The 23,895-nt window shown below is 43.4% G+C and overlaps 1 protein-coding gene across 15 annotated transcripts in view; it reads left to right on the forward strand.

The window, feature by feature from the left end:
* MAPK10 (mitogen-activated protein kinase 10) overlaps positions 1-23,895 on the forward strand; it is a 308,388-nt gene that overhangs the window by 53,011 nt on the left and 231,482 nt on the right. For 6 of the 15 annotated variants that reach the window (XM_077476389.1, XM_077476391.1, XM_077476394.1 and 3 more), the window contains exon 2: positions 5,543-5,636. The exons of the other annotated variants lie outside the window; for them this stretch is intronic. The gene's annotated coding sequence lies outside the window, so the exon portion shown is untranslated. The remainder of the gene's footprint in view (positions 1-5,542; positions 5,637-23,895) is intronic. 15 annotated transcript variants of the gene reach the window in all.

Consider the following 23,895-nt stretch of genomic DNA (forward strand, 5'->3'; position numbering starts at 1 on the left):
AAAGAACAGGCCGCAATATTATTTGTCTGTACTCACTGGAGTTGCAAACCGATCTTCAGGCAGGGCTCCCTTTCAGTTAGTTTTCTGAAGCACAAGGGTCACTCCTTTAATTTAGCTTCAGGTCCTCAGGTCGACCACCTGAGGCCACATGGCAGCAAGTACCATGGGTGGCAAGCCTGCCTCACCCTTGGCTGGTGCACTCCACCATTTGGGAAGGGAAGGACCCAGAAATCACATGTTCTCTGAATATATAGGCCAATCCCAGCATGCTCAGAGGAACCTCCCCTGTAATTGGCTGGGACTGCTACATACGTGCCTAACTCCCACCCATGTTATAGAAAGCTCCACTAGTTTCTAGGAGGCAGGAGGAGTCCAAGCAAACTCAACAGCATCAGAACAGAGGATCAGCCTTAACTAATAAATTACATCATTCTGTTAAGCAGATCTGCTGAAGAAAGATTTGACTCTAGCCCCACTGGCAATAGAACAAATTTCACTAGTCTAACTATTTACATCCTAGCACCTCAACTAGGAGGGTGCTACATACAGTAATTATTGCTGTAATTCATGTGCACTACATCACAAAAAGGTTAATTAAAGCAGAGTTCCTCTGAAAAAAATTGAATTAAAAGTCAGCAGCTACAAATACTTAAAAAAAAAGGATACTTACTTGTCCAGGGTGCCCGCGATGTCCTCACCTGAAGCTGACCCATCCATCAGCTCTGGGTGGATGTGCCAGCATCTTCAGAAAGGGAATCAGGAAGTGAAGCCTTGCAGCTCCACAGCCTGGTTCTCTATCGCGCATGTGTGAGTCACGCTGCACGTTCTGATTGGTCCCTGCTGTTTTGTGGGACCTGTGTGTCTCCCGGAAGACAGCAGTGGGGGGGGGGGACAGAGGAGGGGCTGGACGAGGGAGCAAATACCTGGATTAGACAGGTATCTGCTCCCCCCTGAAAGGTGCCAAATGTGGAGGAGGGGAGGAGGAACCGGATCAGCGGAAGTTCCATTATGGGTGGAACTCCGTTTTAAGTAGGTGTCTTTTTTATTAACTGCCAACAAGTTTCACATACAGTATACAATGAATGCAAGCCTCTTATGCTTTTGGGTTCCTCTGCTCAAACATTTTGCCCACCACGATTACTGTTATTCCTGTACAGTAATTATTATGCCAGTTTTTCTAGAATATTATCAGTGAAAGCAGAACTTTTCCAACTCTCATTCATCTGGTATTGGGTTCCAAGCATTGCGGTCAGCGAGAATAGCCAGGTCATTGACGTCCCTGCAGACCGCACTGTAGTGAAAGAGGAGCTCCAGGCTCCCCCCCCCACCCCCCAAAAAAAAATTATGTTGGCAGCTACAAATACTGTAACTGCTGACTTTTACTATTAGGACACTTACCTGTCCAGGCATTCAGCAGTTCTCACCCAAGCCGATTCTTCAGTCAGCTATCGGGTGCTGATGCTACTATCTTGACTAAGGGAAACCAGCAGTGAAGCCTTGCGACTTCACAGCCAGTTTTCTACTGTGCATGCATAAAGTGCACTACGCTTTGTGAAGGGACTGCAGTCTTCTGGGACCAGGGACGTGTCCCAGAAGGCTGCAGGGGAAGAAGCGGGGGCAAACTTCTGGCTCAGTTTGCCATGGCGACAATGCAAGAGGGGGAGGATCTGTGCATAAAGGCTTAAACAGCCTTTTTACACAATGCAGAGGATTAACCCCTTAGGTTTCACAGTGACTATAACAAGCATGCTTTACTGCATAAACAGACTGATTTCACTGTTGTGGGTTTAGAAACACTTTAACCACTTTAGCGATGTAAAATGACAATGGGGTTCCGCCCATCGTCATTTTACATCGCTACTTTGAAGAGGAATACTGTTGTTATGGCAGAAGCTAGCTATAACCCTGGTATCCTCTTCTTTGGCGGTCCGCTTCAAGATAAAAGTGGTCTCTATGGCAGAGTTTACTGCTTATTGGAGCCATCGGCAGCAGCAGAGGTGATCATGTCCTGTCCCTGGCTTGGCAAGGAGACGAGTGAGGGGAAGATGGCCCTCACCCGTCTCCATACTACTGCAGGGTGGAAGTGTCATCAAAAACATCACTTCCGCCCATAGCTCTTAAAGAGGAAGTAAACCCTGATGGGTGTTACTTCTTCTTTGTTTCACTGCAAAGGTAAAGCATAATGGGCTACTATGCATTGTATTATGTGACACTTACCTGCAGGAGAAGTCTGCAATGTCCCTGTCTTGCTCGCTAGTAGCGAGCATCCATTCTTCACCCCTCTTCCTCCGGGGGGCCGCAAATCACTCCCATGTCACTCCTATGCATGCACATGGGAGCCGCCTTTAATGGCATGACCCAAACTAGAAACGGCACAGCGTGCCCTTTCTAACTCCGGCGCAGAAGAAATCACTGCACAGTGATTTACAAATATCTCCTAGACCGTGCAGGTCTGGGAGATATTTCAAGTAGATTAAGGCTTACCTGTAGGTTAAAATGGTTGTAAAGGGTTTACAACCACTTTAAGGGGACTTTTTTTTTTCTTTTCAAATGACATAAAAAAATCATTTTTAATTTATTGCGTTTCAGTTTAAATTTGAGATCTGAGGTCTTTTTGACCCCAGATCTCATATTTAAGAAGTCCTGTCATGCTTTTTTTTCTATTACAAGGAATGTAGGGATGTTTACATTCCTTGTAATAGAAATAAAAGTGATACAATTTTTTTTTTAAAAGAACTGTGTAAAAAAAAATTAAACTAAAAGTAAAATAAATAAGAAAAATAAATGCATTTTTAAACGCGCCCAGCCCTGCCCAGGTCGCGTGCAGAAGTGAACGCATACGTGAGCAGCGCCCGCATATGAAAACGGTGTTTAAACCACACATGTAAGATATTGCCATGATTGGTAGAGCAAGAGCAATAATTCTAGCCCTAGACCTCCTCTGTTAGTCTAAACATGCAACCTGTAGAATTTTTTAAACTTCACCTATGGAGATTTTTAAGGATAAAAGTTTGTCGCCATTCCACGAGTGGGTGCAATTTTGAAGTGTGACATGTTGGGTATCAATTTACTTGGCGTAACATTATCTTTCAGTGTATTAAAAAAAAATGGGCTAACTTTTGAAGTAATTTTCTAGCAAAAAAAAATTTCTAAACAACAAATCTCAGAAAGAGGCTGTTTAAGTGGTTAAACTTGTTTAATTGGCTAAACAAAGATAAAAAAAAAGTTCCACTCACATGCAGCAGTGCCTAAGCCGGCACCCAGCAGAATCCAGCAGTGTAATTTCTGTGAGAGCTGCTGACTGCCACTAAGGCATTAAGGCAAAACAGCTTGCATTCCACCATCTCTGAAACGGAGTCATTGGACATTATATTGAAAGAGGATCTACAGCCCCCCCCCCCCCCAAAATAAAGTTAGCTGCTACAAATACTGTAGCTGCTGACTTTTAATATTAGGTCACTTACCTGTCCAGACATTCGGCAGTGTCCTTACCCGAGCCGATTCTTCAATCGGCTATCGGGTGCTGACGCCACCATCTTAACTAAGGGAACAGGAGCTTTAAGTAATGCAGCCAGGTGCAGGGCCTGCCGCAACCTGTGATTTTTACAATAATGGCATTGCTAACATTGGATACCCAAGGCCCATGCTCCACATTACTTACTGGGTGACATTTTACTGCAAAAAAGAAACCAAAATGTATGGAGTTCCCCCTAAAAATGCACACCAGACCCTTAGCTTTGTTGAGGGTCTTGTATGGATTTAAATGGGGACCCACAAAAAAATGGTGTGAAATCCCCCAAACAATTAATTCAAACCCTCGTAAAAGTATGCAGCCTGGCTTGCGAGCAAAGGGGCAGACGAGCAGCATGTATCCCCCCTCCAACATTCTCCCCCAAGACAGTAACAGGCAGCTTGCCCTCAACATGGGGAGGGTACTTAGGCCTGCTGGTTGTCAGGGTCTGCTGTGGGCTGGGGTCTTATCAAAATCTAGAAGCCCCCTTTAGGAACAAGGAGGTTCCCAGATACCAACCCATACCATACCAGTACATAGCACCCTTACTCATTCACAAAAAATACTCAAACCCCAAATTATTGGAAAAATACAATAAAAGCTAATATTGCCAGAGGAATCTTTCAGCTCTGATGTGTTTGGGTGTATACTGTATATAAACTTCTGATTTGTTGAGATTTATAACTCAGGTCGGATGGCTGTTAAATCAATGGCCATTGATATTTCATTCACTGTCACAGTTAATCAGGACTACTCTATTAACAAGATTAACAAGCTACCATCTCTACTAAAGGCTATAGAGAAAATGATGCCTCTGGACATGACTAGGGTATCAAACATAAACTATACAGCTTTCCTACAACTTTAATTTAACAGCAGTAAGAAATAGAATATGTTTTTAAGATCTTGCATTAGGGGCCATGCTGATAAGACACCCATGGTAAATGTTTAAATTGTATCATATGTATTTGGTAATTATAGGTTCTAAAATACAATTTCTGTTTGTGATATTTTATAAAATAAAAACCATGCTACAATGGCCTAAACCAGAACTAAACAGTATCTTAGCACCATAATCTGTCTCCATGATTTATTAAGAAATCACTTTGAAAAACGCCCCCTAGTATTTCTAGCTGTGGCCATCTTGAGTAAGGGCAGAGGATTCATGTATCATTTACTTCTTGGAATCCATATGTCCTCAGCTCAGGTATACAGCCAGGAGGGTGTGCTTAGCTGAGAAAGTCCCTCCACCCCTCTTCCAGATGAGAGAAACAATTTTGGCCTAGGCCAGAAACCGGGAAGCAAGTTAAGAAAGTTAAAGACATGTAAAAAAATGTAAAAAATAAAATATAATTATGCTAACAGCATAAGGATTATACATTTTAAGTTTGATTGGGAGAGTTTATTTCCACTTTAATAACATCCCTAGTCCAAAATGCGGATAAAGTCTAAATCAATCAGCAAAAAATGCATGCTTGGATAAGACAGTTTTTTACACTGTTTTGTAGTTGAAGCATTATTATTTAGCAAACCTCTTTTCCTTCTTTTAAGCATGTGCATTCCTGGTACAGAATGTCAACATTTTCAGAGAATAATTTTGAATGTTATTAGTGATTCTGTTCTAGATGTTGATTCACAGTATGTGTCCACCATAATATAGCGTGAGAAGCTATGCGGTTTGGATCCAGTGCATATTAAATTATATGGCTTGCAAAGCACAGAAAATGTGCCTGTGTTGTTTCTGCCAAATGATTGGTCATTTACTGTTGTAGTTATGGTAAGTTGATTTTTTTATTTATTTATACACATGAAAAGGAAGAGACAGCTCTTTACTAATGATATCTAGACAAAAGACTTGATGTATTGCTTTACAACAATTGGATTATACAGTATATTCAAGTTTCCAGCAAGAGTCGTATAGCTGAGCTGTTTAGGAACCAAGTAATGTTCAAATAACTCACCAAGAGAATAATAGGGAAAAAGCAGAACTAGAATACTGTAGTATGAATTTCATTTTTTTATTTTTTTCAGTGGTGAAAGTGGGAATGTTTCAGTAAGCAAGAGCATGTGAAGGTTGCAGCTCGAATGCGGTCTACTTTAAAGACACAAATTACAAGAAAGTGAAGTGAGTTAAGATATACTCTCATCCTTATAATTATCTGCGTATTGTTATAAACTTTCATGTACAAATTTACAACTAAGGCAACCCATAGATGGATGAACCAGCGTATTGAATTGGAAAAATCCAACAGGGTGGTTGTACAGAAGTCATTCATCTTCTGTAAAACTTTCCTGCACTTACATGGATTGAAGTTCAGCTGGTCACTGCTAAACCGGGACACATTTTGATCCATGTATGGCCCTTTTAAGGCAACTGTAAAGTTGAATTTAATTCATTTTTCCTATGAATTGTCTTGAAGAATGATTTGCATATTACTCTGTTCACTTATTTTCTGGACAAAATAGTACACTTATGCTGGCCCAGACATTATGTTTGCTTTGCATTGAAAAGTCATTTACCTATTGACTCAGAATTCTTAAAAACAAATATTTCTAGTTGGGTAGATCTAAACCCTAACTGCATTAAATTAAAGCGCCACTTCAGTCTGCCTCACTGGGTTACACCGCCCCTTCCCTAGGTTTCCACCATTTTAGTGCATGCATAGATGTGACTTCGGGCTCTGCCCGGCCTTGGGTCCTGGCAGAGCCTGTCGGCACATCGGTGCACATGCAGATGGAGGAGGAGGCAGGGTGGCACAACATAATTTTTTTTTTAAAATAACTAACATATCATACTTACCTCCACTGTGCAGTTCGTGGCCTCGATCCTCGACTTCTGGGGTCCCTCGGCGGCATCCATAGATCCCGAATGTAGGACTCCCGGCACCCGAGTCATTGGATTTGATTGACAGCAGCGGGAGCCAATGGATGCGCTGCTATCAATCTATCCAATCAAGAGCCGAGAACCCCGGGCAGAGGGACAACGTGTCTCCGCCATGGAAAATTCCAGGGTTCAGGTAACTAAAACAGGGGGGCTGGGGGGCCGGCCACTGCCAGGTGTTTTTTCACCTTAATGCAGAGGATGCATTAAGGCAAAAATACATGAGGGTTTACAACCCCTTTAAGTTTGTTAAAGAGCTTTGTAATCACAAATGATTGCCTTTTTTTTAAATATTTTTTTCATCATTTCTCATCTTTCTTTGGATGCCAGTGCTGTTGATCTTCTGCAGCCACTTCCTTACTGCATTTGTTTGCTTAATTGGTGACTTAGAGCTGGATTTACTAAAGGCAAATAAACTGTGCACTTTGCAAGCAGTTGCTCCACAGCTCATTAAATGAGGGGGGAGCTCTGCTGTATTCAATCGTTCAATCATGTGCAAGCAAAAATGGGGACAGGACACACAGCAGGGAATTGGTGCTGCTGGGGGGTTCTAGTACAGGTTGGTCAGAACAGCACTGGAGGCTTTTGTCTGCTAATTGCAATCCTCCTGCAGTATACCGGGTTATCTGTCTGATAGAAATATCAGAATTTTTAAAAAACCAACTGACTTTGCTGATGTTAAAAACATTTTGTTTTGATGTGTTTGAGTAAACGTGACCACAAATATAAAGCTTCCCATACAAAGCCGCAAGCGCCAAAAAGCGTTTGTAATCACCATCCAGTGGATACTGGGAAATCAATTCGACAAACCATAAACAAAAGCAACATTACTGTTTTTGCAGCCTTAATGATGATATGCATTAGAGATGCTATGTGGGATTCATATACAGTATACAAGATACATCCCAATGAGAATAAAAGGGGGTGGTGGCTATAGTTCTAGCTGTAACCCACCCATGGGAAAGCCCATCAATTCAGCTTTAGCTTGGGATGGGGTTGACAGCCAGTACAATCATAAAAGAGATATTCTTTTACTGCAAAATATAGCCGTGGATCAAAAAAGGAGCAAGTATTTCATGCACTTGGTAGCCTGAGGGGTTCCAAAGAGATTTAAGAACTATAGTGATACATCTGAAGGCTGAGTTTACACTGCTGCATTGCGGTAACATGCTCATTAGTGTAACATGGAATGCCATGCAGTTTGCATGTAGATGTGCTTCAATGCCATTCATTCTTAATAGAACCCCAGTGCACCTTCTCAACGGACATGAGTTGCAGTGCTCCACAACGCACAGTAATGCACTACTGTGTGTTGTGTTGTCATAGGCCATATTACAAAAAATAGTACATGTGCTTTAGGCAGCCTAGTCAAATGAGTTGCCTTTTCATAATGCATGTTAATGCACAAAATAATGGGCTTTAAAGTTAATGCACCGCAACAGTGTGAAACCAGGCTAATTCTGGTAGGTTGGGGAACACATTTTAGTGATTAGGTTTAGGGTAAGGACTGGGGAAATGGGATGAAGTGTTAGGGACTATTTAAGGGTAAAATGTTTAATATGGAGGGGGGTTAACTGTTAGGGGCTCATTTTAAGGGTAAGAGTGGGGTTTAGGTAGTAGGGTCAGCAGAGCAAGGTTTACGTGCTATGGAGGTTTAGTGCAACGGATACTTTATTAGTATGTAAAACACTGTGCAGCTATTCATTCAGGCCCAGATTTACTCCCTTTGCCGCCACAAGGCCGGGTCCTTCAATGCCGCCCCCCCCCCCCCCCCCACACACACACACACCACCATTCTTGTCCTTTATCAATGACTACAGACATACTATAGGAGATGGTCAGAGACTGCAGACATGATCCAAGAGATGGTCAGAAACTGTAGTTATGATACAAGAGATGGTCAGAGACTGTAGGTATGATACAAGAGATGATCAGAGACTGCAATGATAGTACAGGAGATGGTTAGAGACTGCAGACATATTAAAGGAGACAGTCAGAGACTGCAGTTCCTATGGATGTTAGTAGATAATGGCAGATCGGCCCTCTCACCTGACCCAGCGATACAGCAATGGTTCCTCTAATCAGGAGTCAGCTCACATTGAATTGCCTGTGGCGACTCCGCTGGGTAGCACCCAGATCTGTATTCCTGCAATGACTCCATTCCATTCTCCTCCAAGGATGGCGCTAGTCTGTGTGACTTTCCCTCTGGTGGCGCAGGGCAGCGTTGTTCTCTCTCTTCCTCCATTAGTACAGACCCCCCACTCCATCAGTACAGACCTCCCAGGACAGACCCCCCTCCATTAATACAGACCTCCCAGGACAGACCCCCCTCCATTAGTACAGACCCCCAGGACAGACCCCCCACCATTAGTACAGACCCCCCTCTATTAGTACAGCCCCCCTGAACAGACCGTCCTCCATTAGTACAGATCCCCCTGGAGAGACCCCCCTCCATTAGTACAGACCCCCCTCTATTAGAACAGCCCCCTGGACAGACCGCCCTACATTAGTACAGACCCCCAGGACAGACCCCCCCCCCTCCATTAGGGTACATAGAAACGTAATTGTTCACAGCAGGCAGAAGAGACACAGAGAGGAGGAGGAGAACGTGTCAAGCATGGACCGCCCTGCCCCCGTGACGTCACTGTGCTGCTGCCGTTGGTCTCCCTCCACACAGAGACCAGCCACTCTGCCTCCGATCTCATCCCCAGCTGCTTGCCTTCTCTGACAGGAGGAGGGGGGAAGGGAGGAGCTTGAGCAGGAAACACAGCGGCAGTGAGAGGCGGAGAGAGCCGCCTGTGGAAATGTACAAGAGGGAGGAGGAAGGAAGGGAGCACTCTGGCGCTTCAGCGCATCCACCTCTCTAGCGCCCGGGTGCACTGCACGCTGAGCAGATTGGCCCTGCATGCGGCGCTGCCCCTGCATCACTGCCGCCCCGAGGCCTGGCCTTGGTGGCCTTGTAGGTAATCCGGCCATGTATGCATCCACATTATTCTTGGCACATGGGGCCTCAAGCCAACCACCCTTTATGCAGAGAACAAATACAGGGGTTGGACAAAAGTATGGAAACAAGTATGGTAAAAGAACAAAATCGTTAGCTAATATGGTGTTGGACCACCTTTAGCATTCAATGTGGCCTGGGAATTGACAAATGTAAGACTTGGATGGTGGATAATGGAATCTGATACCACTCTTCATGCAAAAGTTTGTCTCTTTTGCATGAAGAGTGGCAACTTCAGTCACAGAGGCACCAACTAAGTGGGCACCAACAATTTGTCCTCTTTGAAACTCAGTAAGCTCTGACATGACTCCGTATTACTAGCAGTGCATGCAGTGAATGATGAAAGTGAGGCTTTCCACCTCTTGGCTAGGTGTCTCATCACACAGCGGAAGCAAAAGAATCTTATATTTCAACACGAAACTTGTCATTTCACACCTGCAAATCATGTAGTGTTTCCATATTTATGACCAACCCTTGTATTTCAAGTTTAGATGTGATTGGTAGCAATGAAGTTCTTAGTACTGATATTTTTTACATCAGTGTAAAGGCCCATACACACGATCAGACTTTTTGACAACAAACATGCAAATTAGCTGTTTTGGAGCAACATCCGACCGTGTGTACGCTCCACCGGACAAACTTTTTTAGTTTTCATCGGACTTTTGTTGGCTGCGCGAACGGACAAACTTTCTGGCAACAAAAGTCAGATGGAGCAAAGTCTGATTGTGTGTACAGAAAACCATAGGACTTTTGTACAAAGTACAAACAGGCATGCTCAGAACCAATGCAAAAGATCAGACAACAATACAGAAGTTGACCAAAGGTGGCAGTAAAGAGCAGAAAAACCACGTGGTTTGGTGAAAGTTGGCTGAAAAAGTCCTGCTGTGTGTATGCAATACAAGTTCAGGGCCGACGCCCTTTGTACAAAAATCCAAGGGAAAGTTTGTACAAAGTCCTATCGTGTGTATGAGGCTTTAGACAGCAAGGAACCTATAGTGAGTGTACTTAGGAATAGCTCTTCTGTAGTCCAAGCAGGGGTTCACCTACACCAACAAAAATAGGCTGAGATCCCCCTGTGCACCCCAAAGTTTATTTTCTGTTTTGACCAGAATGTGCCTAACAATGGGGATACAAATGATTTTAAATGACATATACATTCAAATATATTTAGTATACATGTATGTTTACATAAGGCCCATACACACAATCAGACTTTTTGACAACAAACATGCAAATTAGCTGTTTTGGAGCAACATCCGACCGTGTGTACGCTCCATCGGACAAACTTTTTTGGTTTTCATCGGACTTTTGTTGGCTGTGCGAACGGACAAACTTTCTGGCAACAAAAGTCCGATGGAGCAAAGTCTGATCGTGTGTACAGAAAACCATAGGACTTTTGTACAAAGTACAAACAGGCATGCTCAGAACCAATGCAAAAGATCAGACAACAATACAGAAGATGACTAAAGGTGACGGTAAAGAGCAGAGAAACCACGTGATTTGGTGAAAGTTGGCTGAAAAAGTCCTGCTGTGTGTATGCAATACAAGTTCATGGCCGACCCCCTTTGTACAAAAATCCAAGGGAAAGTTTGTACAAAGTCCTATCATGTGTATGAGGCTTTAGTCATTTTATTAAATGTCATGAGTATAAAAATATGATGGTCTTGCCTTACAATATAACATGACTCATTCTGCCATGACACAGTTGTCCGCTTAGTTACAGCTCAGAGTTTCTTGCATCACTCCTTGTTTTTAGGCTTCAACCTTAGGAATATTTCCTGAGATATACAGTATATATAAATATGCAATAATTCTTTTGTTTAGCTTTATTTTCAATATAACAGCAACACAAATCCCATTTCTGTTCCAAATCTTTGCAGTATTTAATCAACAGAGTTTGCAGAAAGAAAGCAATAAGTGAGTTTGAGTTTGCCATTGATTAATTTGCATGCATTGACATCTGCAATGAAAATAAAAATTTTTGACTTAGATTCTGATATGAACACACATGAAAGGGTGGTATGCTATATGGAGGATATGGGGGCAACTTAGAATACCTGATCTGCTAAGTTTTGATGGAGGCTCACCCAATGCGCAGAGTCTAAGTGCCACTCTGGTCTTCCCCCGAGCACTCCTAGAGGTCCTTGGGCTACTTTGGTGCAAGATGTTACCAGATCATGGCTCTTAGGATTGCTCCACCAGGGAATAGCAGGGACAGGGTGGCTATCATGAGGAGACAGAGTAAAGGTACTATGACTTGTAAGGGTACAAACTGAGGTAGAGGCAGCCAGCAGGCAAGAATAGTAAGTGTTCAGGCAGAGGTTGAGTCAGTCAGCAGGTAAGAATAGTCAGTTCTCAGGCTGAGGTTGAGGCAGACAGCAGGTAAGAATAGTCAGTTCTCAGGCTGAGGTTGAGGCAGGCAGCAGGTAACAATAGTCAGTGTCCAGGTAGAGGCTGAGACAGGCAGCAGGTAAGAATAGTCAGTATCCGGGTAGAGGCTGACACAGGCAGCAAGTAAGAATAGTCAGTGTCCGGGTAGAGGCTGACACAGGCAGCAGGTAAGAATAGTCAGTGTCCGGGTAGAGGCTGACACAGGCAGCAGGTAAGAATAGTCAGTGTCCAGGTAGAGGCTGAGGCAGGCAACAGGTAAGAATAGTCAGTGTCCAGGTAGAGGCTGAGGCAGGCAGCAGGTAAGAATAGTCAGTGTCCAGGTAGAGGCTGAGACAGGCAGCAGGTAAGAATAGTCAGTGTCCAGGTAGAGGCTGAGGCAGGCAGCAGGTAAGAATAGTCAGTGTCCAGGTAGAGGCTGAGACAGGCAGCAGGTAAGAATAGTCAGTGTCCAGGTAGAGGCTGAGGCAGGCAGCAGGTAAAAATAGTCAGTGTCCAGGTAGAGGCTGAGGCAGGCAGCAGGTGAGAATAGTCAGTGTCCAGGTAGAGGCTGAGGCAGGCAGCAGGTAAGAATAGTCAATGTCCAGGTAGAGGCTGAGGCAGGCAGCAGGTAAGAATAGTCAGTGTCCAGGTAGAGGCTGACGCAGGCAGCAGGCAGGAATAACCAGAAACAATAAGAGTTTGACATGAAGACAGGAGACACAGGCACAGTAGGTTAATCTGAATCAATGACAAGCAAGGCAGAAACTGGCAATTTATTAAACTAAGTAGCTGCCAAGGAGTCTCAGCACTGACTATCATAAGTGAAGGTGTTTACCTGCTTCAGCCCCGGAAGATTTTATCCCCTTTCTGACCAGAGCACTTTTTGCGATTCGGCACTGTGTCACTTTAACTGACAATTGCGTGGTCGTCTGACGTTAAGTGTGTCCTAGGGAGTGATTCTAACTGTGGGGGGATGGGCTTCAACTCACATGACAGTGATCACTGCTCCCGATGACAGGGAGCAGTGATCTCTGTCATGTCACAAGGCAGAACAGGGAAATGCCTTGTTTACATAGACACTTCTCCGTTCTGCGGCTCCGTGACACGATCGCTTGTAGACCGGCAGACATTGAGTCTGCTGGTCCTGCGGGCACGCGTGCCTGCTATCCCCGCCAATTAAATGGGAAGTACAGTTACACCCATTTGACCACCGCTGCCATTGTGCTGACAAATATCGGTGTGCAGCAGTCGGCAAGTGATTAAGTACCCTCCTTGGCTTTATGAACGCCCAGTGCAAGGGACGCACACTAACACACCCATGCCCTCGATACATTATGCATACAGTTGTGTGCGCACCCGGCTATAGCCAAAAGGTCACAATCCAAGGTGCTGTATGCAGACAGGATGGGCCAGGCCCCTGGATGTATAGACAAGGATCCTAAAAGGTTTTGTAATATAAAAGGGGGAGATAATGCTGCCAGCACTTACAGTTACAGCAATCGATAAGTAGCTCATTATTATTGTAAGACAATGTATGCATTTAGGCTCAATTAATAGAAATCAACTTTCCAGTTACTATTGTTTTAAGGCAGGGCAGCCATTTTCATCTCAGGACTACTGTATATGGACTGCCCACAAATCTAAGCCTAATTTTAGGACCATGATAAATAGATTCCATTCATCCAAAAAAGTGACAGTCCTTTCATAAGCATTTAAGGGGAAGAACAAGGGAAAGAAGCAGTTATAACTATTCCAGGCGTTTTAAATTTCACTTACATGATGTATCTGGATTTGAATAGATACTATACAATACATTAATGTTTTGCTTAGACAGAATATGACAAAAGCCATTTCATACTTTTCCTTCCCTACTTATAGTCACTCAGTATTAAGGGACATTAATACTTTGCAAATGTTAAACAGCCCCCTTGTTTTCCCCATCATCTACACACAGAAAGCCCCAACACAGACTGCAGAGAAGGCTGCCAAACTAAGTGCTGAAAAGGCCTGTGCTTGTTATCACACTGAAAGAAATAACATTAAATGCCCAGCTCATTTCTAGTTCATTCACGATGTGTTAAATCAAGCTCCAAATAAGGGGACATTTTAGGCCCTGAAACGCATTGACTACTCTTTGGATTGTCCCACTGACTTTTATTGGAATAAAGTTGTATATGAATCTCTTAGCAGTACTGTGGCACTTCATTTTCCATTTCTGTTTCCATTTTTACTGATCAGTACATCATCTAAACTAGCGGTAGGGTGGATATACTAAAGGCAAACAGACTGTGCACTTTGCAATTGCAGTTGCTTCAGAGCTGAAGGTGAAGCATCACTTTGCAAAGAATACCCAATCACATGCAAAGGAAGAAAAAAAACAGCCTTCCTGCTTTCACATGATTGGATTATGGAAGTCAGTAGAGCTTCCCCTCATGTACTACCACGTTTCCCCAAAAATAAGCCCAGGTCTTATATTAATTTTTTCAACAAAAGACCCAGTAGGGCTTATTTTCGGGGTAGGGCTTGTCATGTACTGTCTTCTCTCCCCATCTCCTGGAACGGAGTTAAAAGTGCCTGTAAAATCAAAAAATGTACTGTATTACAGCCCCTATACAATGTAAAGTGTGCACCGTACCTTCCTACAGCGCCTTCCTCGGTGCTTCCGTGACCCGCCTGATCAGTCTTCCATGCTCCAAGCACTGCAGAAGCAGGGGGGGGGGGGCTGAGATCCCCCACTGACAGTTGGCTGAAGTAAAGCAGTGGGGAATCAGCTTAGCGCCGATCGGCGCTTCCATGTACCGCCTGAATTGTCTTTTCCTACTCCGAGCACTACAGAGGAAGGGGGCTGAGATCTCCCACTGACAGAAGAAGATAAGAGCAGCGGGGATCAGCTGAGCAGCACTACAATGAAGGTATTCTCCACAGAAACATACACAGTGTAGACCACACAACACAACCCTTCCAAACTAGGGCTTATTTTTGGGATAGTGCTTATATTGGAGGCTTCTCAGAAATGACAGTAGGGCTTATTTTCAGGGAAACACGGTAAGCTCCGGAGCAACTGCACTTCCAAAGTGCACAGTCTATTGTGTCACTTTGTGTCATGTATCATAGAAAAGCAAACTACTGGCAAGCCAACAGGTATCTATGCTTTGCATTACATGCTATAAAAATGGAGATATGTCTGTGCTGAAATCCAAATAGCTTACATGTATGTAAAATACATGAGGTGCTAAAGGGAGAGTGACCACAAAGTAACAAAGGAGATTTCAAAATAACTGTCGGCACACTGCTATACACCATGCATATTTTAAGCATACTTGTATTAAAAGAGGGGTTCTTGGTTTGCAGATATTGCAATAAATCTTCAAACTGGCCAACTGCATCAGAGTGATCCCTCTCTGGCTTGTTCCTACTCTACTATTATTATATTATTATTATACACGATTTTTATAGCGCCAACAGTTTATGCAGCGCTTTACTATGCAAAATGCCAAATACTAGCATACTTTAATGGACCTCTATATGTTTGCATTACATTCTTTGACACAGAACGCACAGTCACAGCACCATCCACTCACCAACTCACCATCCACTCACCAACATCCACTCACAAAATGTCTGAAACTCTTGCAAGGTAGATAGTATAAAAAGACAAAGCCCTCTAGTTGGTAACATTTTTCCTAATCACAGGTCTCTGGTATGTGATACTGCAACATCCCATTAACTTTCCATATTAAGATGCAAGAGCAGGCCCCTTTACCTGTATTTCCCAAAACTCTTTGGGCTCCTGGAGACTCCTAGGGAGTACATGTTCTTCAGCTCCCCTCCATCAGAAGCTCAGGGAGACCACACAGGCCTTGCACTGTCAGAACTGGTGTGTGGACAGCCAGGCCAGCGCCTTGTACTACACAGCTTCTCTAAAAGACCTAGTTTTTTATTATTAGCATTTTTATTTCTTTTTTTTTACTAGTAATGGCAGCGATCTGTGATTTTTATCATGGCTGCGACATTATGGTGGACACTTTGGACAATTTTGACACATTTCTGGGACCATTGACATTAATACAGCAATCAATGCTATACAAATGCATTGGTTGCTGTAAAAATGTCACTGGCAGTGAAGGGGTTAACACTAGGGGGCACTCACGGGGTTAATTGTGTCCCCTAGTGTGTGTTCTAACTGAAGGGGTGAGGGTACTGACTAGGGGAGATGACAGATCGCTGTTCATACTTTGTATGAACAGACGATCTGTCACTTCTCCCCTCAGAGAACCGGAAACGGGGTGTTTACACACAGAGATCCCAGTTCTTGCCGTGTTACAAGTAATTGCGGGAACCCGCCGGTCATCGAGACTGCCGGGCACTCACATCGGCTCTGGGGGCGAGATGTGGGAGCCTTAAGGAGCGACGTAACTTGGCCACGATTTGCCTGCCCGTGCCATTCTGCGGCAGCTGGTCGGCAATCGTTTAAGCTATATACAAGTGGCACATAGATATAAATGGTTCTGTAAGCACTTGTGATAATTTAAGACTAAAAACTCAGATTTCAGATAAGTAAAGCCAGATATAATTGTTTCTCTCACTGTTTCAATCATTTTTATTCGGTTTTACCAAGTAGCTAACATGCAATAGATCCACCCACACAGGGGCTAGCATTGAGAGAATGCACCCCTGATGAGTAGAGATCCAGGGAAAGGAGAAGGAAGACGAGAGAAAAAGTGCACTGTTTTTCTTTCAACCCTCTATGTCTGTCTTAATCAGTAACTTTACTATGATATACAAGAAATCAAGTCAATATCAAATAATTTCTAATAGCACACATAAAATATGTCAAGGTGTCATTTTTCTAAAGGTCAATTGCAAATGTAAATTTTATGGGAATGACACTTTCTGTTGTATGTGCACTTTTTATGTTTTTATTGTGACAAGAATAGATAGATGTTAAGTATGATGGGTCGGCATCGCTTTTCTTTTAACACCTATTTTTTTACAGAGAGATATCATCACTGAATGTATGCAATATTGCAGTGACCTTTTACAAATACCCTTTGATGAATACAGTTTATCAATTGGGTCCTTTAAGGCTAGTAATCAGGCATGTGAACGTTTTATGTTACAGCAATGTTTCAAAGGCTTTTGCTTTGATAGTTCTCAACAACTACGTTTATTAAAGAGGAACTCCAGTCTGCTCGCATAATTTGTAATATAAACATCTTTGCCATTCTGAAGCTTCCCTCCAACCACTTTGTATATTCTTTTTTATATACCATGATTCTGTACTTGTCAAATATGCTGCAGAAATCTAAGTCTGGTGGCAGCCATTATAACTGTGGGCAGCTGAAGCTGTTGCCTGTTCCCTTCCTGGATGTACACGCACACACAGAGGCACACCTCCAGCTCTGCAGCTTTGCAGCTTTCATTGGCCCCTTTATGACTCATCCCCCCTCCCTTGCTGGCATACTCTCTCAGAGTGTGAGAGAGAGAGAGTTGTGCATGATGTCATAAGCCTAGGCTAATGACCAGACAAGAAACAGGAAGTGGGCTGTATAAGGTATTTACTTGCAGAATAAAAATGATTTACTATCCAAAGTTAAAACAACAAGGGCATAGGGTTTAATAAATGGAAAGTTTAAAAAATGACTGATTTAAGATGTCCACTTTAAATAGATTTTCAATGCGAAAAAAGAAGTCCCTTAACCAGTTGCCGACCGCCGCACGCCGATGTACGTCGGTACAATGGCACGGGCAGGCATAAGGACATACATGTACGTCCCTTGCCTCCCGCGGGTCGGGGGCCCGATCGGGCCCCCGCCCGGTGCCTGCGGCGGTCGGTATTCGTGCGGGAGCGATCCCGGACGAGGGGACGGCCATTCATTCATGGCCACCCCCTCGCGATCGCTCCCGACGAATAGAAATCCCCGGTGACATCACTTCCTCTCCTGTAATGTAAACACAGGAGAGGAAGTGATGTATTCTCTCCTCCGTGTCGGTATTTTTCGTTCCGACACGGAGGAGAGCGGATCAGTAAGTTGCACCAACACTCACACACACAGTAGAACATGCCAGGCACACTCACACCCCCCCTTTACCCCCCGATCACCCCCCCAATTACCCCTGCCCCCCAGTCACAGTGACACCAATGTCATTTATTTTTTTTTTTTTTTTTTTTTTTGCATTGGTGTCATTTGTGACTGTAATAACTGTTAGGGCAGTTAGAGTTAGCCCCCTTTAGTTCTAATGTACCCCCCTAACCCCCCCAATAAAGGTTTAACCCCGTGATCACCCCCCGTCGCCAGTGTCACTAAGGCTGGGTTCACATTGCAGCGGTTTATGAGAACGAATGTGATTCGCACCGCACTGCAGTGCAAATCACATCCGATCTCTGTGCGATTCGAGTTCAGCCATTCGCCGCACCCGCCGCACCCGCCACACCCGCCGCACCCGCCGCAAATTCGCACGGGACCCTTTTTTTGGCCCGCAGCAGAATCGGATCGCATGGGTGTTCACACCATGCGATCCGAGTTTGCAGATCGCACTGCGATATGCGAACTGATCTGGGGGTGTCAGTAACATTTCACTGACACTCCCAGCAGTTCGCATAGGGCAGTGTGAACTGCCGCCGGGAGGCATGCGATGCGGGAACCCGCCGCGGATTCGCGGCGTTTCCGCATCGCTCCAGTGTGAACCCAGCCTAATAAGCGATCATTTTTCTGATCGCCGTATTAGTGTCACAGGTGACGCTAGTTAGGCAGGTAGGTATTTAGGTTCGCCGCAGCTTTTTATAGCGCCAGGGACCCCCATATACTACCGCATAAAGCCCCCTGATTGCCCCCTAGTTAACCCTTTCACCAGTGATCACCATATAACTGTTACAGGTGACACTGGTTGGTTAGTTATTTTTTTATAGTTTCAGGGCACCCGCCATTTATTACCTAATAAAGGTTTAACCCCCTGATCACCCGGCGGGTGTCATTTGTGACTAATAACTGTTAGGGCAGTTAGGGTTAGCCCCCTTTAGTTCTAAGGTACCCCCCTAACCCCCCCAATAAAGGTTTAACCCCGTGATCACCCCCCGTCGCCAGTGTCACTAAGGCTGGGTTCACATTGCAGCGGTTTATGAGAACGGATGTGATTCGCACCGCACTGCAGTGCAAATCACATCCGATCTCTGTGCGATTCGAGTTCAGCCATTCGCCGCACCCGCCACACCCGCCGCACCCGCCGCAAATTCGCACGGGACCCTTTTTTTGGCCCGCAGCAGAATCGGATCGCATGGGTGTTCACACCATGCGATCCGAGTTTGCAGATCGCACTGCGATATGCGAACTGATCTGGGGGTGTCAGTAACATTTCACTGACACTCCCAGCAGTTCGCATAGGGCAGTGTGAACTGCCGCCGGGAGGCATGCGATGCGGGAACCCGCCGCGCATTCGTGGCGTTCCCGCATCGCTCCAGTGTGAACCCAGCCTAATAAGCGATCGTTTTTCTGATCGCTGTATTAGTGTCACAGGTGACGCTAGTTAGGCAGGTAGGTATTTAGGTTCGCTGCAGCTTTTTATAGCGCCAGGGACCCCCATATACTACCGCATAAAGCCCCCTAATTGCCCCCTAGTTAACCCTTTCACCAGTGATCACCATATAACTGTTACAGGTGACGCTGGTTGGTTAGTTATTTTTTTATAGTTTCAGGGCACCCGCCATTTATTACCTAGTCTCACTAGTGTACCCCTAAATTTAGGGGTGTCTACTTTCCAAAATGGGGTCATTTGGGGGGGGTTTGTGCCATCTTGGCATTTTATGGCCTTCAAAACTGTAACGCCCTTAGAAAGCCTGAAGGCGGTGCTTGGTTTTCGGGGCCCCGTACGCGGCTAGGCTCCCAAAAAGTCCCACATATGTGGTATCCCCATACTCAGGAGAAGCAGCAGAATTTATTTTGGGGTGTCATTTCACATATGCCCATGGCATGCGTGAGCAATATATCATTTAGTGACAACTTTGTGAAAAAAAAAAAAAAAAAAAAAAAGTTTGTAATTTTCCCGCAACTTGTGGCAAAATATAAAATATTCCATGGACTCAACATGCCTCTCAGCAAATAGCTTGGGGTGTCTACTTTCTAAAATGGGGTCATTTGTGGGGGTTTTGTGCCATCTTGGCATTTTATGGCCTTCAAAACTGTAATAGGTAGTGAGGAGTGAAATCAAAAAATTACGCCCTTAGAAAGCCTGAAGGCGGTGCTTGGTTTTCGGGGCCCCGTACGCGGCTAGGCTCCCAAAAAGTCCCACATATGTGGTATCCCCGTACTCAGGAGAAGCAGCAGAATTTATTTTGGGGTGTCATTTCACATATGCCCATGGCATGCATGAGCAATATATCATTTAGTGACAACTTTGTTAAAAAAAAAAAAAAAAAAAAAGTTTGTAATTTTCCCGCAACTTGTGGCAAAATATAAAATATTCCATGAACTCAACATGCCTCTCAGCAAATAGCTTGGGGTGTCTACTTTCTAAAATGGGGTCATTTGTGGGGGTTTTGTGCCATCTTGGCATTTTATGGCCTTCAAAACTGTAATAGGTAGTGAGAAGTGAACTCAAAAATTTACGCCCTTAGAAAGCCTGAAGGCGGTGCTTGGTTTTCGGGGCCCCGTACGCGGCTAGGCTCCCAAAAAGTCCCACATATGTGGTATCCCCATACTCAGGAGAAGCAGCAGAATTTATTTTGGGGTGTCATTTCACATACGCCCATAGCATGTGTGAGCAATATATCATTTAGTGACAACTTTGTGTAAAAAAAAAAAAAAATTTTTTTTTTTGTCATTATTCAATCGCTTGAGGCAAAAAAATAAAATATTCAATGGGCTCAACATGCCTCTTATCAATTTCCTTAGGGGGTCTACTTTCCAAAATGGGGTCATTTGGGGGGGTTTTGTACTGCCCTGCCATTTTAGCACCTCAAGAAATGAGATAGGCAGTCGTAAACTAAAAGCTGCGTAAATTCCAGAAAACGTACCTTAGTTTGTAGATGTGACAACTTTTGCGCAAACCAATAAATATACAATTATTGACTTTTTTTTTACCAAAGACATGTGGCTGAATACATTTTGGCCTAAATGTATGACTAAAATTGAGTTTATTGGATTTTTCTAATAACAAAAAGTAGAAAATATCATTTTTTTTCAAAATTTGCGGTCTTTTTACGTTTATATCGCAAAAAATAAAAATCGCAGAGGCAATCAAATACCATCAAAAGAAAGCTCTATTTGTGGGAAGAAAAGGACGCAAATTTTGTTTGGGTACAACATTGCATGACCGCGCAATTACCAGTTAAAGCAGCGCAGTGCCAAAGTGTAAAAAGACCTCTGGTCATTTACCAGCAAAATGGTCCGGTCTGAAAGTGGTTAACAGAGAAGTAATGCCTTCCACATTTCACTCATAATAACTACTAATTTCAGTTGAGAGTGGAAAATGCTTTCAATTTTTTAAAGGTATTTATACAGTTACCTTTCCCTCTTTTCCTGTAAGTAAATGTAAGGCAGAGTGGGATTACTGCTACTCCATGAAATTTGTATACTTTGAATATTGTCTAAATTAGTTCTTCTTTGTCATCAATGATGCATCCTTATAGGAAAAGGCCAGTGTACAGGCATACCCCACTTTTAAGTACTCAATAGGGTTTATTTACTAAAGCTGGAAAGTGCAAAATCAGGCTCACTTCTACATAGAAACCAATGAGCTTCCAGGTTGTATTACCAAAGCTTAATTGAACAAGCTGGGGTTAGAAGCTCATTGTATTCTATGCAGAAGTGAGTCTGATTTTGCACTTTACAGATTTAGTAAATAAACCCCATTGTGTACTTAAAAGTGGGGTATGCCTGTATACTAGCTAGCTCTTGATCTTTATTTGTAAAATCTATTGTTATTATAGAAATATTGAAATAGAAAAAGCCCAATACCACCTAACTTTTTTACTTGTCAGTAAGGGGGCTTATTAAAACAGCAATACAATTTTTACATATAGGGGTTTATTTACGAAAGGCAAATCCACTTTGCACTGCAAGTGCACTTTTAAGTGCAGTCACTCTAAACCTAAGGGGTAGATCTGAAATGAGGGGAAGCTCTGCTGATTTTATCATCCAATCATGTGCAAGCTAAAATGTTTTTTATTCTCCTTGCATGTCCCCCTTGGATCTACAGCGACTTTACTTCCAAGTGCACTTGCAGTGCAAAGTGGATTTTCCTTTAGTAAATAACCCCCATAGTCATATTAAAAACTCAATTGTAGAGTTTCTTATGGAACAATAATTGACTTATGTAGGAAGTTTGTGCTAACAAGGTAATGTCTGTCTTGTTGCTCAAGCACCAAAGTCCTCCTTTTGTGGCCAACTGTGCACTGGAAAAATTACAGATGGAGACTAATTGGTTGTTGTGGGCAACAAAAAAAAATTGTAAGCTACCCTTTAATGCACAAGTCTCCACACCCATATTTGTAGCTATATGATGCTGTTAATATATGCTAACTGCATTACTTTAGGGCTATTTTATGCATGTGGTTGCATCCTTGTTATTGCTACACACATTACATCATATTTTATCATTTCTGCCTATAGTGGCACTCAGCACGCACTACAGTACAGATTTTACTACTTTATTTAGTGGCCATATTGTGCTTACAAATACTATCATAAAAACACAATTTATACCACAGGCTATTAGAACAGCACTTAAATAGTGTATCTCCCTCAGGAACACTAGCCTGGGGACATTAAACAAAGCACTGGTTCTCAGGTAGTGTAAATGTACCTTATTTGATAGCAATAAAATCTGCTGTGCCCAGCAGGATCTAATTAGATGTCTAGCGGCTTTAAAAAACACTGCCAATTGCTCTTGTAAAATATTTGATGGCATTAAATGTGATATATAAAAAAAATCAACATGGACAGTATTGCTGGTTTTACAGTTTTTTTGGAGATGGGAACATTAGCCAGTTTAGAAGGACTTCACCTAACTGCCCATTTAAGTTAGATAAGCAGCGGGGGAATGATCTTCAAGTTTTGTTTTCCCAGCTAAAGGTAATGATACATATCAATTGGCAGATGAACTTACATGCACTGTTACTTGAAGGATCTTTCTTTTTACAGATAACCACATAGACATTGCACAGGAATGATTGCATGTGTAGTCATTGTTGTCTCACAGAAACTATAGGGTTATTTACTAAAACTGGCGAGTGCACAACCTGATCTAGCTCTGCATAGAAACCAGTCAGCTTTCAGGTTTTGTTGTCAAAGTTTAATTGAGCAAGTTGAAGTTAGAAGCTGATTGGATAACATGCACAGTTGCCCAAGATTCTGAGTGCGCCAGTTTTCGTAGATCTCCCCCAATATTTATTGACTAGGAAAATCCGACATGTGAAGGAAATTTCACTAAACATCTGCAGACTTTCAGGGTCTGTAAGTTTCAATTAACAGTAGACATCAGCAGGACTGATGATATCCATCTAATTGGCATGAATAGTAAACTCCTTAAAGCGGAGTTTCACTTGTTTTTTAGTTTGTTAAAAGTCAGCAGCTACAAAAAGTGCAGCTCTTGACTTTTAGTAAACAGACACTCACCTGCCCCACGGTTCAGCAATGCAGCCACACGGAGCCTCGCTCATCTCCCACTCCTCTCCGTGGCACCTGTGGACACCATGACAGCTTGCTGTTTCACTCAAGGGCACGCACTGTGCATGCACAAGTCGCACTACGCTCTACTAGTGCTCAGGCAATCTTCTGGGAACTGTGACGTGTACCAGAAGGTTGCAGGAAGGGAGGGGCCACCTAGGGGGAGAGGAGGAGTCACCTAGGTGGCCAAGAGACAGAAGCAGGATTGGGTGGAACTCCACTGTAATTATTGTTTGGTACTAGCCTGTAGAAATTTGCCCCTAAAAGCCACAGACAATCAACTATGAAAAACATTTATGCATTCCAATATGTGATGGCTTTTCTATTAGAGGCAAAAAATTACAGAATTCCACTCACTAGGTTTTGCACAACTTTTTCCTTCTAAACCTGCATACTGTAGCCCTTGTATGTCACAAGTTACAACCACTGATCTAAATCTCACGAGTCTTGCACATGTAGCAGCCAAAAC

The sequence above is a fragment of the Lithobates pipiens genome, unplaced genomic scaffold, assembly GCF_037356315.1.
Source record: "Lithobates pipiens isolate NorthernLeopardFrog02 unplaced genomic scaffold, aLitPip1_a1.2 Scaffold_13, whole genome shotgun sequence".
NCBI lineage: Eukaryota > Metazoa > Chordata > Amphibia > Anura > Ranidae > Lithobates > Lithobates pipiens.